The 14370-nt window shown below is 48.4% G+C and overlaps 2 pseudogenes across 1 annotated transcript; both read right to left on the bottom strand.

The window, feature by feature from the left end:
• Positions 1 to 2555: 2555 nt before the first annotated feature.
• Positions 2556 to 4425, bottom strand: Gm2172 (annotated as a pseudogene).
• Positions 4248 to 14116, bottom strand: LOC100041536 (annotated as a pseudogene). Its single transcript, XR_003953266.1, has 5 exons — positions 13899 to 14116; positions 13267 to 13312; positions 12774 to 12834; positions 9127 to 12123; positions 4248 to 4864 (listed from the first exon to the last, which is right to left on the bottom strand). The product of XR_003953266.1 is annotated as a protein FAM205A-2-like (transcript).
• Between the last annotated feature and the right edge of the window lie 254 nt (positions 14117 to 14370).

Raw genomic sequence — 14370 nt, 5'->3', positions numbered from 1 at the left:
CAAGGCACCAGCCCTACCCAGAGGCAGCTGAGGGAAGCTGGGAGAGGAGGGCCTCCCCAGGGAAGTTCATAGGAAATGGCTGTCCAGTCCCAAATGGTCACCCTTTAATATCCATGTGCTCCTCTTGTCTCCCCGCCCAGCCCCTTCCTTCTTTTCCCTCTTTATTTTGTGGTCCTGTCTCATAGTAGGACCCATCTCATGATAGAAACTGTATCTCACCATGTATTCTGCCAAAATGAGTCAAAGCACACATAACCAGTTCTGGTTCAGCATGGGATATTTCTTTCTGTCCTCTTTTCTCAACATCTTGTAGTACTCAATTAGTTTCACATGTTGCCCTGCCCCCTCTCCCCACAACCTTATTCTAATTAGCATTTTTACCTAGCATCTTAGACAGGGTCTCTGTTGCTATGGTAAAACCACACAACCAAGAGAAACCTCGGGAAAGAAAGGGCTTATTTCATCCTGTAGCTTGTAGTCCATCGTCCTGGAAAGTTGGGTCAAGAACTCAAGGGACCTGGAAGCGGGAGCTGATGCAGAGGCCATGGAGGAGTGCTGTTTACTAACATGGAGGCATTTTCCCAATTGAGGGTTCTTCCCAAATGACTCTAGCTTGTGTTCAGTTGACAGTAAATTAGCCAGGACACTTAGCTACATCTTACTGTAATTATCATTCTCTTCCAAAAGGCTATTGAAAGTCTTGTTTTTCTCCCAAGAGACCTGCAGCTACTTTGCTCTCTCCAGTGAACTCATTACCTATGCAGTGAAGGTGACAGATGAGAGGAAGAGGAGTCATCCTCTCTGCTGCTCTTAGTGTGGCTAACAATCTTGGCACATAAAGTTTTCCATGCCAAAAAAAAAAAAAAAAAAAAAACAGAATAAAACAAAACAAAACAAACAAGTAAACAAACAAAAAACGGGTTTGGGGGAGCAGATTAGAATAGGGTTATGGCCAGCACAGGGAAGGATCCTGCTGATGTTAGTGTGGGGTTTTGAACTGGGTTGTGATTCTTGCTGTTAAAGGCTGGCATATGTTGGATTGGTCTTTTGAAGACAGAATGGAGTCGGGCACTGAATTTGGGTTTGAGGTTAGGATCAGCCAAGGAGTTTACATTGTATGTTGGAGGTTGGTTCTGAACTTCTAAGACAATTCAGGGAGGGATATATGGTTATGTGCAATTCTGCTCTGATATGGGGAGAGTCTGCTGGGCTGCTTTCTAGGTTCCCTGTGTGAGGCTGTAAGTCTCTCCAGAGCTATCCAAGCAGGGCAGGTGGCCATCCAGGTCCAAGGGAGAAGGAACACCAAAGCCTTCTGTGCTCATTTGGCCATTCAAGCACCTTGTTGGCATTTACCACACCACCCTTCTCTTTCTGGGAATGAGGCTGGAGTTTGATTAGGAGTATGGCTGTAAGGCTGGGCTTGCAGCTAACATTTAAGCTTGCCATAGAGCTATAAAAGGAACCATGCCTGTGCCAGGGCCCCCTTCTGGGGCACCTGGGACTTTGATGGTTCCCTAAGGGTGACTTGGATCAGGCATGTCTGCCTAGTTTGTTGTTCCCTTTTACCTGCTATGTCAGACTGTAGGGGGTCAGTAGTCTGCAGGCATGGGACCCTGGGTAAACTGAGGCTTTTCATGTGATGTGTGGTAGGTGGGGTTCTAAAGAGGGTCGTGAACTCACACCTGACTTTGGTAGATCTTAAAAGAGAGTCTGTCCCTGAGAACAGTTTCTGGCATGCACCTATCTTTGCCATAATTAACTTCTGAACATTCTCAAGTATTGGGGTCACTGGTGTTCTGAATTTTTCCCTATAGAACTCAAGAGCAAATCAAAAGCCTTCATATGTGAGGCTAGTGCTCTGCCACTGGGCAAGACCCTCCTTTTGTGGATATTTAAGACCTGACCAAGTTGTTGAGATCAGGATATACACATGAATCCAAGGCTATCCCATTAACGACAGGCAATAGGATAGAAGTTACAAACCAGATTTAAAGGAGGGAGAAGGGTCAGCATGGTGGTATGCCATTAATTCCAGTTCTCTGGAGGTAGAGACAGGTAGATCTCTTAGAGTTAGAGGTTGACCTGCCTACAGAGTTAGTTCTGAGTCAGCTAGGGCTACATAGTGAGACCCGGGGACTGTGTGGACAGGCATCCTCAAGATGAAAGGTGTGACCCTGTTGTGAGGAGCCCTGGAGTGGTCTGTGCAGGAGCCTCTTCTCCTGCTCTCCATCCTGGCGTGTCTTTTGACTGACCAGGGAAAACCCAAGACCTGCGTCCCCTTCTCCAAGGTCCCCCACGACTTTGGATTTCTCTAGGTTGAACCTTTTCCCTCCAGCTTCCATGTCAACACAGACTTGGGTCTTATCCCTTTGGGATTGCGAGGCCTTGGAGCTCTGCTGGGCAGAACTATGGGGCACTGCTTTGGAAGGAGGAGGCCTTTGCGCCTGACACACATCCTGTACTGCAGAAGCTGGCTGTTTTTTAGGGTGGACCCCTTTTGCATTTGGGGCTGGCAGAGATGGGCATGCGACAGGCTGTTCCTGAAGCAGTGTGCTCTCTGACATGTGTAGACTTCTGAGAAATTCCTGGATGGATTCGCTCTCTAGGTCGGCTGTACCCAGCTCCTTGTATTCTCTCTTTTCCTTTTCAGAAATCCCAAACTGCATTGCTAGGATCTTTTTTTTCAGGTGGAAATTCAGTTTGGCCAAGATATGTGTGTTTATTGGGTAGGGTCTGCATGGGGGAGGCTGACTCTCTGCAGGCACCTTCTCTGTCCTTCTGTCCGCCTCTGCTCCAGGCTGGAACTCTTCTGCAGTGTCCGCAGACACCCCACTGTCATCCTGAGCGCAGGGCTCAAGTGGGGTTATTTGAGTCAGAGCATTTGATGGGCTTTTGACAGCTTTGGGCATCTTCTCTCTGAGTCTAGGTTGGCTAGTGACTGCTGGGGATGCAGGCCTAGAGAGAGCTACACAGTAAAGGGCAGGCAGGCCTGACAGGAAGGCCAGATACTTATGATGTAAAGTTGTCTCCAGTTTCTTAATGGTTTCCTTAGGCAGGGATTGGGGCTTCTTACAGTGTTCAAAGAGAGTACCAGATAAGGTTTGTGTCTCCTGGCTGAGGGTCTTTGGTTTCCAGGGAACAACTTTGTGAAGTAAGTCAGGGTCACTTTTACTTTCTGCCTGTAACTTCCTGCATTGGCCTTGTGGAATCCAAGGGAAGGGAGCCACTGTTGCTAAGCTTCCAGGAATTTTGCATTCCCAAGATTTCCAGACTTGGGCCGGGACCTTGCCCTCCCGGATCTGTTCACATTTGGAATCAACATGGCTTTTCAACATTTCCCTTGTCTTGGCAAACAAGTGTGGCATGGGGATTGTCCCTTTTGCCCGCTGTGAGTGAGAACATGTCACCAGGCCCATTGGCCTCTGGTTTCCCGGGCTGTGAGATGCTCACATTGGGTAAGCTACTGCTGCCACAGGGCAGGGACTGCGGGTCTGTTGAGGAGAGCAGCATATTCATGGAGCGCTGGATCCTCTGGGGCAGCCCCCAGCGGAGGTGAATCAGATGCTTCTGCAGGTGGAATTCCAGCAGCCTTCCTGCGTGCTCTGGGAAGATGTCCCTGGTGGGATGTAAAAAGGGCTTCCTTGCCAAGGAAGTTTTTACTGTCTTAGCCTCACTGGGTGCTTCACACAGCATTCGGCGCTGGTTTTGGAGGAGGAGAGCTGGCAGGCCCCACTGAAGCTTGCTGAGTTGTTTCTTTAGGAGGTGGCGTTCCAGTGCTTCACACTCAGCCAGCGACAGGAACGGGACAGTAATCTGTGCTCCTTCACGCTCACAGGGAGTCTTGCCATTCAGAGAGGTCGGGGAAGAGGGAAAGGCTGACTTACATGGTGTTTTGGGTAAGAAAAGGCCCGAGAGTACCCCTGAGGGCTGAGCATCTGTGGAGGGCTTAGACATATCCTTTTTCTTGCAGGTACCTTGAGAACTCAAGGAAGTAACATCCAAGGACTCACTGTGAAGGGATGGAAAGGTCCCAAACCGTGAAGAATCTTTTTTGATGGTTCTCTGCCGTCACTAATTTCTTTTACTTCTTTTTCATTCCAGCCCTTGACTTTCATAATTAAATTGAGAACATCACAATTTTTCCCTTATCGCTTTACCTTTGGCCCCAAAATATGAGCCAGGCAGAGTTTGGTGAAGGAACTCAAGCCTGATCTTTATCTTTATTGTATAATACACGAGAGACTTCCTTTCTGGTCAAGTGTTTAATTCACATTCTAGGTTGGGGTAAGGAAAACTGACTTGTCTGAAGTAAGTTCAAGTCTCCTTCCCAGGATGAGGGCATTTTTATTTCCTTCATACCTTCTCTTAATAATGTACAGCAGAGACAAAGACGACAGACAACTCATTCGGAGATAGAAAATACATTTTGGGTAGTGCAGTCCCTACCTGTTCATCAAAGAAAATGACAATGCTGTGCTCTTAAAGGGATACAGAGGTTGGGGAGCCTAGAAACTGTCACCATGCAGGGCGGTCTCCAATACCAGAAGAGCATTTCTGAAGTAAACCCTGGGAGCTAGGGTAGGTTTCTGTGGTGAGTGGCATAAGCCAACCTAGGACAGTGCCGAGGGCAATGGCGGGAGTTGCCTAATATTGAGACAGAGCCAAGCTGCCGGGAGCGAGGCCGGAGCTTACTGTCTACAATATGGGGAGCAGTTAATAAGGAGGCCATCACTGACTTCTCAGAGGACGATCTGGGACAATGGATTCCTCGCTTTGACTGTCTTCCATGTCTGTTGGGAGCCGCGCCCACATTCGCCGTTACAAGATGGCGCTGACAGCTGTGTTCTAAGTGGTAAACAAATAATCTGCGCATGTGCCAAGGGTATCTTATGACTACTTGTGCTCTGCCTTCCCCGTGACGTCAACTCGGCCGATGGGCTGCAGCCAATCAGGGAGTGACACGTCCGAGGCGAAGGAGAATGCTCCTTAAGAGGGACGGGGTTTCGTTTTCTCTCTCTCTTGCTTTTCTCTCTCTCTTGCTTCTCGCTCGCTCTTGCTTCTTACACTCTGGCTCCTGAAGATGTAAGCAATAAAGCTTTGCCGCAGAAGATTCTGGTCTGTGGTGTTCTTCCTGGCCGGGCGTGAGAACGCGTCTAATAACAATTGGTGCCGAAATCCGGGACGAGAAAAAACTCGGGACTGGCGCAAGGAAGATCCCTCATTCCAGAACCAGAACTGCGGGTCGCGGTAATAAAGGTTCCCGTAAAGCAGACTGTTAAGAAGGATTCAACTGTATGAATTCAGAACTTTTCAGCTGGGGAACGAGAGTACCAGTGAGTACAGCTTTACGAGGTAAGCCTGGCCTTGAACTTTCTAACGAAATTCAAGACAGTCTATCAGAAGTAAAGTGGAAAATGTTTGGCCTTGAATTTTTTCTAATGTTAGGAGCCCTTTTGTTCCTTTTCACATGTTATCAAGTGGTTAAGATAGGGCGGATTCTAGATGAAATTCAGGACAAGCTATCAGAAGTAAAGCGGGGAGAGAGAGTAGGAGCAAAGAGAAAATATGGTACACAAAATAAGTATACAGGCCTTTCCAAGGGTCTTGAACCCGAGGAAAAGTTAAGGTTAGGTAGGAATACCTGGAGAGAGATTAGAAGAAAAAGAGGAAAAAGGGAAAAGAAGAAAGATCAATTAGCGGAGGTCTCTAGGAGATACTCGTCACTAGATGAGCTCAGGAAGCCAGCTCTTAGTAGTTCTGAAGCAGATGAAGAATTCTCCTCTGAGGAAACAGACTGGGAGGAAGAAGCAGCCCATTACCAGCCAGCTAATTGGTCAAGAAAAAAGCCAAAAGCGGCTGGCGAAGGCCAGTTTGCTGATTGGCCTCAGGGCAGTCGGCTTCAAGGTCCGCCCTATGCGGAGTCCCCGCCCTGCGTAGTGCGTCAGCAATGCGCAGAGAGGCAGTGCGCAGAGAGGCAGTGCGCAGACTCATTCATTCCCAGAGAGGAACAAAGGAAAATACAACAGGCATTTCCGGTCTTTGAAGGAGCCGAGGGTGGGCGTGTCCACGCTCCGGTAGAATACTTACAAATTAAAGAAATTGCCGAGTCGGTCCGTAAATATGGAACCAATGCTAATTTTACCTTGGTGCAGTTAGACAGGCTCGCCGGCATGGCACTAACTCCTGCTGACTGGCAAACGGTTGTAAAAGCCGCTCTCCCTAGTATGGGCAAATATATGGAATGGAGAGCGCTTTGGCACGAAGCTGCACAAGCGCAGGCCCGAGCAAACGCAGCTGCTTTGACTCCAGAGCAGAGAGATTGGACTTTTGACTTGTTAACGGGTCAGGGAGCTTATTCTGCTGATCAGACAAACTACCATTGGGGAGCTTATGCCCAGATTTCTTCCACGGCTATTAGGGCCTGGAAGGCGCTCTCTCGAGCAGGTGAAACCACTGGTCAGTTAACAAAGATAATCCAGGGACCTCAGGAATCCTTCTCAGATTTTGTGGCCAGAATGACAGAGGCAGCAGAGCGTATTTTTGGAGAGTCAGAACAAGCTGCGCCTCTGATAGAACAGCTAATCTATGAGCAAGCCACAAAGGAGTGCCGAGCGGCCATAGCCCCAAGAAAGAACAAAGGCTTACAAGACTGGCTCAGGGTCTGTCGAGAGCTTGGGGGACCTCTCACCAATGCAGGCTTAGCGGCCGCCATCCTCCAATCTCAGAACCGCTCCATGAGCAGAAATGATCAGAGGACATGTTTTAACTGCGGAAAGCCTGGGCATTTTAAGAAAGATTGCAGAGCTCCAGATAAACAGGGAGGGACTCTCACTCTTTGCTCTAAGTGTGGCAAGGGTTATCATAGAACCGACCAGTGTCGCTCTGTGAGGGATATAAAGGGCAGAATTCTTCCCCCACCTGATAGTCAATCAGCTTATGTGCCAAAAAACGGGTCATCGGGCCCTCGGTCCCAGGGCCCTCAAAGATATGGGAACCGGTTTGTCAGGACCCAGGAAGACCCACAAGGGTGGACCTGCGTGCCGCCTCCGACTTCCTACTAATGCCTCAAATGAGTATTCAGCCGGTGCCAGTGGAGCCTATACCATCCTTGCCCCCGGGAACCATGGGCCTTATTCTCGGCCGGGGTTCACTCACCTTACAGGGCTTAGTAGTCCACCCTGGAGTTATGGATTGTCAACATTCCCCTGAAATACAGGTCCTGTGCTCAAGCCCTAAAGGCGTTTTTTCTATTAGTAAAGGAGATAGGATAGCTCAGCTGCTGCTCCTCCCTGATAATACCAGGGAAAAATCTGCAGGACCTGAGATAAAGAAGATGGGCTCCTCAGGAAATGATTCTGCCTATTTGGTTGTATCTTTGAATAATAGACCTAAGCTCTGCCTTAAGATCAACGGAAAAGAGTTTGAAGGCATCCTTGATACCGGAGCAGATAAAAGTATAATTTCTACACATTGGTGGCCCAAAGCATGGCCCACCACAGAGTCATCTCATTCATTACAGGGCCTAGGATATCAATCATGTCCCACTATAAGCTCCGTTGCCTTGACGTGGGAATCCTCTGAAGGACAGCAAGGGAAATTCATACCTTATGTGCTCCCACTCCCGGTTAACCTCTGGGGAAGGGATATTATGCAGCATTTGGGCCTTATTTTGTCCAATGAGAGAGCAGCGTTGGGGGATAATGTCGATATTTCCACTCCCAATGACGGTGATGTATAATGCTCAAGTATCCTCCTGCTTTTTTACCCACTAACTGGGAACTGGGTTTAGCCTTAATTCAGACAGCCTTGGCTCTGTCTGGACAGGTCCAGACGACTGACACCATTAACACTTTGTCAGCCTCAGTGACTACAGTCATAGATGAACAGGCCTCAGCTAATGTCAAGATACAGAGAGGTCTCATGCTGGTTAATCAACTCATAGATCTTGTCCAGATACAACTAGATGTATTATGACAAATAACTCAGCAGGGATGTGAACAAAAGTTTCCGGGATTGTGTGTTATTTCCATTCAGTATGTTAAATTTACTAGGACAGCTAATTTGTCAAAAAGTCTTTTTCAGTATATGTTACAGAATTGGATGGCTGAATTTGAACAGATCCTTCGGGAATTGAGACTTCAGGTCAACTCCACGCGCTTGGACCTGTCGCTGACCAAAGGATTACCCAATTGGATCTCCTCAGCATTTTCTTTCTTTAAAAAATGGGTGGGATTAATATTATTTGGAGATACACTTTGCTGTGGATTAGTGTTCCTTCTTTGATTGGTCTGTAAGCTTAAGGCCCAAACTAGGAGAGACAAGGTGGTTATTGCCCAGGCGCTTGCAGGACTAGAACATGGAGCTCCCCCTGATATATGGTTATCTATGCTTAGGCAATAGGTCGCTGGCCACTCAGCTCTTATATCCCATGAGGCTAGACTCATTGCACGGGATACAGTGAGTGTGCTTCAGCAGCCCGAGAGAGTTGCAAGGCTAAACACTGCAATGGAAAGGCTCTGCGGCATATATGAGCCTATTCTAGGGAGACATGTCATCTTTCATGAAGGTTCAGTGTCCTAGTTCCCTTCCCCCAGGCAAAACGACACGGGAGCAGGTCAGGGTTGCTCTGGGTAAAAGCCTGTGAGCCTAAGAGCTAATCCTGTACATGGCTCCTTTACCTACACACTGGGGATTTGACCTCTATCTCCACTCTCATTAATATGGGTGGCCTATTTGCTCTTATTAAAAGGATAGGGGGAGATGTTGGGAGCCGCGCCCACATTCGCCGTTACAAGATGGCGCTGACAGCTGTGTTCTAAGTGGTAAAGAAATAATCTGCGCATGTGCCAAGGGTATCTTATGACTACTTGTGCTCTGCCTTCCCCGTGACGTCAACTCGGCCGATGGGCTGCAGCCAATCAGGGAGTGACACGTCCGAGGCGAAGGAGAATGCTCCTTAAGAGGGACGGGGTTTCGTTTTCTCTCTCTCTTGCTTTTCTCTCTCTCTTGCTTCTCGCTCGCTCTTGCTTCTTACACTCTGGCTCCTGAAGATGTAAGCAATAAAGCTTTGCCGCAGAAGATTCTGGTCTGTGGTGTTCTTCCTGGCCGGGCGTGAGAACGCGTCTAATAACACATGTCCTGCTCAGAGTCTGTCTCCATGAAGACTTCTGGAGGTGGGTCTGGGAACTGGAGCTCAGGGGACTCCCGGGGACTGTGTGGACAGGCATCCTCAAGATGAAAGGTGTGACCCTGTTGTGAGGAGCCCTGGAGTGGTCTGTGCAGGAGCCTCTTCTCCTGCTCTCCATCCTGGCGTGTCTTTTGACTGACCAGGGAAAACCCAAGACCTGCGTCCCCTTCTCCAAGGTCCCCCACGACTTTGGATTTCTCTAGGTTGAACCTTTTCCCTCCAGCTTCCATGTCAACACAGACTTGGGTCTTATCCCTTTGGGATTGCGAGGCCTTGGAGCTCTGCTGGGCAGAACTATGGGGCACTGCTTTGGAAGGAGGAGGCCTTTGCGCCTGACACACATCCTGTACTGCAGAAGCTGGCTGTTTTTTAGGGTGGACCCCTTTTGCATTTGGGGCTGGCAGAGATGGGCATGCGACAGGCTGTTCCTGAAGCAGTGTGCTCTCTGACATGTGTAGACTTCTGAGAAATTCCTGGATGGATTCGCTCTCTAGGTCGGCTGTACCCAGCTCCTTGTATTCTCTCTTTTCCTTTTCAGAAATCCCAAACTGCATTGCTAGGATCTTTTTTTTTCAGGTGGAAATTCAGTTTGGCCAAGATATGTGTGTTTATTGGGTAGGGTCTGCATGGGGGAGGCTGACTCTCTGCAGGCACCTTCTCTGTCCTTCTGTCTGCCTCTGCTCCAGGCTGGAACTCTTCTGCAGTGTCCGCAGACACCCCACTGTCATCCTGAGTGCAGGGCTCAAGTGGGGTTATTTGAGTCAGAGCATTTGATGGGCTTTTGACAGCTTTGGGCATCTTCTCTCTGAGTCTAGGTTGGCTAGTGACTGCTGGGGATGCAGGCCTAGAGAGAGCTACACAGTAAAGGGCAGGCAGGCCTGACAGGAAGGCCAGATACTTATGATGTAAAGTTGTCTCCAGTTTCTTAATGGTTTCCTTAGGCAGGGATTGGGGCTTCTTACAGTGTTCAAAGAGAGTACCAGATAAGGTTTGTGTCTCCTGGCTGAGGGTCTTTGGTTTCCAGGGAACAACTTTGTGAAGTAAGTCAGGGTCACTTTTACTTTCTGCCTGTAACTTCCTGCATTGGCCTTGTGGAATCCAAGGGAAGGGAGCCACTGTTGCTAAGCTTCCAGGAATTTTGCATTCCCAAGATTTCCAGACTTGGGCCGGGACCTTGCCCTCCTGGATCTGTTCACATTTGGAATCAACATGGCTTTTCAACATTTCCCTTGTCTTGGCAAACAAGTGTGGCATGGGGATTGTCCCTTTGCCCGCTGTGAGTGAGAACATGTCCCCAGGCCCATTGGCCTCTGGTTTCCCGGGCTGTGAGATGCTCACATTGGGTAAGCTACTGCTGCCACAGGGCAGGGACTGCGGGTCTGTTGAGGAGAGCAGCATATTCATGGAGCGCTGGATCCTCTGGGGCAGCCCCCAGCGGAGGTGAATCAGCTGCTTCTGCAGGTGGAATTCCAGCAGCCTAACTGTGTGCTCTGGGAAGATGTCCCTGGTGGGATGTAAAAAGGGCTTCCTTGCCAAGGAAGTTTTTACTGTCTTAGCCTCACTGGGTGCTTCACACAGCATTCGGCGCTGGTTTTGGAGGAGGAGTGTTGGCAGGCCCCACTGAAGCTTGCTGAGTTGTTTCTTTAGGAGGTGGCGTTCCAGTGCTTCACACTCAGCCAGCGACAGGAACGGGACAGTAATCTGTGCTCCTTCACGCTCACAGGGAGTCTTGCCATTCAGAGAGGTCGGGGAAGAGGGATAGGCTGACTTACATGGTGTTTTGGGTAAGAAAAGGCCCGAGAGTACCCCTGAGGGCTGAGTATCTGTGGAGGGCTTGGACATATCCTTTTTCTTGCAGGTACCTTGAGAACTCAAGTAAGTAACATCCAAGGACTCACTGTGAAGAGATGGAAGGCCACAGAATAAGTGGCTATAATATTCACTCTGAAGATTGTCCCCTGAGTCATTAGCTTTTGCCCTGGGGAGTGGATAGAAATTCCTTAGATGTTCACCTTCATGAGAGGGCAAGCAAGTATGAATTTGGTGCCAGGGCCTTCCTTGTTGCAGGTTTATAACAGGCCGTTTGGAAACCCAGAAGGTCTGGACGGGCTGGCCTGCCGAATACAAGCTGCTGGTCTTGTGGGAAACGATNCCCAGTTCTGTCCTCAATGACCTTAGAACTGCTGCTCAGAGTGCAGGAAGATGGATTTTCTCGAGATCGACGAAATAATGTTGGGTCTGGCATGAGCTACCTCAGGGACTCCTCCACACGTCTCGGAAGACCCCACTTCTGGAAATGTATGCATTTTTTTACCTGTAGTTCAAGAAGCCCACGGACTTTAGGACTAAGTAATGGCAGATGGGAAGACAGCATTGAGTCCATATGTAAGGACATAGTATGTGTCAAGCTTGGGTCCAGGGGTAGTAAAGACACAGAGGGCTTCACGTGATGAAGGTCTTGGCTTTCCTGGTCAAGCTTTGCTTTGCTTTGCACTATTGTTTCCTCAATCATTAAAACCATAGGTTCCTTGAGCCTTGAAGAAGTCACAGTCTCTGAGACCATGGGCATGTTGGCGAGATGAAAATTTTGGTCTAGCTGGAGACGATCAGTCCAGCATTCTTGAACCCCGAATGTGTTGGTCAACTGTGTTAAGTGTCCCGTTAGTTGTGTTAGTGTTTGGTTTCCAGGCACCCGTGGATGAGGTCTGGTGTGCCTGGAACAGAGCTCCATATTCTGTTCAAAAGACATGGGTAACGTCTCCAGGTGTGCAGAGTGAGCAGAACCCTGGTTCAGTCCCAAAAAAGCAGGGGAGAGCTGACTTTTCTCACTCTGCACTAACTGCTGAATCTCTTCAGTCGCAGCCTCACAGATTTGGCAGCTGGGATCTAAACACAGGAGCTGCCGCACATTTCCCTGCTTGGGGACCCAGCTTTGGCTTGGAAGAGAAAAATAAGACAACCATTAATGAACGAACTTTGTCTGTCTCTTTGGAAGACTGTGTCTGGAGGTTTCTGGGCCCTTTTCTCCAGTCCCAAAGTTCTAACCCTACACTGTAGGAAATGAGGTCCTCACTCAAAGCATGGGGTGCTGCTGTATCCAGAAACTCTTGGGAATCTTTTGTGCTCTCCAGAAATGAAGTAGAGGGTAAGATGATGGGAAGATGGCATCCCAACAACTGCTCCCCCACTCTGAGGACAGACAGGAGGTAATAGCAGCAGTGTCCAGCCAAACCCAGGGCTCTGCCTTTGGAAGGGAGCAGCAGGAAGACCATATGACATGGTGACCTCTTTATGCTGAATTCCCTCTCTTGACAGGTTGGTGTCTGGGTGCAACCCTAGCAATGTCCTTTACAGAGCATGCGTGAGTCCGTTCTGAAATTCAGACCTGCTGAGACCCTAACATACAGATTGGGTGTGGGGTGGCTCTTCCCTGTTGAGCTGTGACCCATCTCTGCCCTGGCAGCCCTCTCAGCTGGCAAACCTGCCTGCCTGTGTCTGTCCTTCCCTCAGTTACCCCTTTCCTCACCCCTGGCCTGGATCAGACCAAGAAATTGTCAGAGTTTAGATACAGAGATCAAGAAGTCACCTTTTCATGATAGAGAGCAGCTCCCATGGCTTCTCAGCTTCTTCTCGGGAAAGTCTCCTGGCTGAGGAATCAGGACACAGTGTTATGTGGGATTCTACAGTAACAGGAAGCTGAGCTCCTAGACTTGGTGCTCTGTGCCTTGTCTGGGTAGAGCACCACCATTTACAACGCACTGTCCCCTGTAGGGATAATTAATAGTGTGCTTATTTTATTGATAAACCCATAGGTGAAATGAATCCCATAGGGTCATAAACTCAGTAAATGACAGTTAAGGACGCCTCAATTCTTTCTTATCAGGGGAGTAAGGCAGAGAATTTTTTTTTTAACATTCTTAATTTCTCATTTCCCATCAAGATCAGTCCGTTGTAAATGTCACCAGTTAGTGGCTCTGGAACCTCAGAAGTTAGAGCACTTGGCACTGGGCAAGGTCATAGAGAAGAGGAACTGTGGGAGCTCTCCCGGGGCGGGGAGTCAGGGGACATTGGAACTTTACCTCTTGACGCTGCATCTTTAGCCCTTTGTCTGACTTTTTGATGACGCTTAAAGAGAAAAATATTAGAATGTGAGGCTGGAACTTTCTTTTGTGTTCATATTGTGACAAATATCTTGCACTTTTCCTTTCCTTTCCTTATCTATGTGTATTTTTTACGCTCTCCTCCCCTGCCTTCTGCTAGGCTCTACTTTTTTTTTTCCCTGACTTTCCCTTCTTCTCCATCTTTCTGGTTCTCTTTGAAACTAATCTGAACTCTACTTCCTATCCGTCTACTGGGTGATGTTTTACCAGAGTTTGCAGGCAAAAGAGTAGAAAGAATAGAACACATATAGGATGTGTTCTAATATAAAAAGCTTTCCAGGTATAAATGCCGTAACAAACTAAAATGGGAAATTCTCCTGTATTGGGAGATCTGAGATAATGCTAATCTTCTATTCAAAGCAATACAATGGTTTTTGGTTTACAACTCATAAACATTCTGGTAAGGAAAGGCCTCACAGGAGAAAGGTATTATATAAACACCCTTCAAAGTATCATATCCAAACTGTCAGATGGGGTAGTGAGGCCATAAGTGGAAGATGGATCTTGAAAGCGTCTCTACCAGCTCAGTATTGGTCACAGGGTTTCCCTACCCGACAGCAGCTTCTTCTATTTTCGCACTTCAATCCTTGGTAATTCTGACGCACTTGCCAGACAATTAGGACAATGATGAAGATGCAGAAATAGACATACAAGGGACATTCAGTGTCCCACAGAAAGCACATAGAACCTCATCAGCATGAGGAGACCAGCCATCCTACTCTTAGGACATTCAGAGTCCATGTGCCTAATAGCTCCCAGGGCCAAGCCTTGACATGTGCATGAATCAGGCCACCAGACCGCATCACAAAGACCTCTATTCCATCAAGAAAACTTGTGTGGTAATTCAGCCTACAGCAGAGGATAGAGACATGGTTATCTTTAAAGGTCATGAACCTTTGGTCATGAATGTCACATTCACAAGCAGGACCTGCTCTCCATTTTCCCTGTACCCACCCACCCCTCTCCACCAGCCCGTTGGCTTGGTTCTTTTCTTCACAGCTGTGTAGTTGTTCCTGGTGGTCA

This window comes from Mus musculus, assembly GCF_000001635.26.
Source record: "Mus musculus strain C57BL/6J chromosome 4 unlocalized genomic contig, GRCm38.p6 C57BL/6J MMCHR4UN_CTG3".
Lineage (NCBI taxonomy): Eukaryota > Metazoa > Chordata > Mammalia > Rodentia > Muridae > Mus > Mus musculus.
The sequence above is the reverse complement of the archived record's forward strand: the minus strand, read 5'-3'. Positions and strand labels throughout refer to the sequence as shown.